General features: G+C 44.1%; 1 protein-coding gene across 1 annotated transcript in view; it reads right to left on the reverse strand.

Annotated features, from left to right (window-relative positions):
* Positions 1–1,282, reverse strand: part of bean1 (brain expressed, associated with NEDD4, 1) — a 44,248-nt gene that overhangs the window by 9,987 nt on the left and 32,979 nt on the right. The window lies entirely within an intron of this gene.

The raw sequence follows: 1,282 nt of genomic DNA on the forward strand, positions 1-1,282 counted from the left end.
TTGCTCTAAGTGGGTTGCTCTTTCAGTCAACGGCATGTGTTAAAATCTGTATATCTACAGTTATTGGTTAATCATTTACTAAATTAAATGATGACTATTTTTATAATCAGTTAATTATGTCTTGAACCGAGGACAGATGGACCCAGTATTCAAGGAGAGACAGTCAGTAGGAAAGTTCAAACGTTTATTAAATAAAACAAAACAAAGCAGAGCTGTGGCTCGCGGACACTGCAGGCGGGGGGCGGGGCACCGCCCAATCTCAGACACTCTGGTTTAACAGTCCAGACCACGAATGTCCCCAGTGCTGCAGTTCCAGAGGACATGCTGGAAGCCGATCCTGGTCAGGGATCCAGAACAGAAACAGGTGGCAGGATCCAGACTTCCAGGCATCCACAGGCTTCCAGGAGGGTTCAGAGTCTGACTGGGACCAGAAGCATGACCAGATGGTCACGCACAGGAGCAGACAGGATCAGGTGCAGACAGGCAGGCACAGTGGAAGAGGGTAGCCGAGACAGGGCGTAGGAACCGGAACTTTAAACTGGTCTCCTCCCCGGAGCCAGGCTTACTGGATAAAAACTGAACCTCCCCCCATAATGAGCCAAAAACCCAAAGGACTCCACAGGGGAGGAACAGTGGACGATCAGGAGACGAGACAAACACTAAAATCCTCTTTCCACTGGCAGCTAGGATCCAGGACATGAACCATAAAATAGAACTGAACAGAAAGACTGACAGAAAGACAAGCAATGATCTGGCACTGAATGCTCAGGCTGAACTGAATATAAACCAGAGGGAACAGGTGAGAGGAATAAATTATAATGAGGCAGGGAGGGAGAAAACGACAGGTGAAAGGAATGACTAATTAAGGGAGAGCAAACAGGCCAGATCATGACAAATTAGGATTATTCTGGTTTTACCACTTGTGCTATCCTGTTGTAGATATTCAACATAGATGTTGTAGACATTCTACACCTATATAAATAGAAGAACTTTCTATTATTGCCTTAATAATTCAAATAATCTCTTTTCCAGTTTTTTTTAAAAAGCCACATTTAAAAGGCCAAAGAGGAACTAGGCTTGGATTGCCATTACATTTTTACCTAAATCTCCTCTCTTGCTGTAGAATAGACCTCTAGCTCTGGCACCGCGTTTGTGAAGTCTTTGTGAATCAAACTGATGTTATAGCAACATTTTTTTTTTCTCAGGTTATGAAGGTGCCGTCTTAACATGTGTACTCTATGCTGCCTCTGTCCATTCTGCTTTTTTCTCCTCTTCCTTGTTC

This window comes from Cyprinodon variegatus, unplaced genomic scaffold (genome assembly GCF_000732505.1).
Source record: "Cyprinodon variegatus isolate N-32 unplaced genomic scaffold, C_variegatus-1.0 Scaffold232, whole genome shotgun sequence".
NCBI lineage: Eukaryota > Metazoa > Chordata > Actinopteri > Cyprinodontiformes > Cyprinodontidae > Cyprinodon > Cyprinodon variegatus.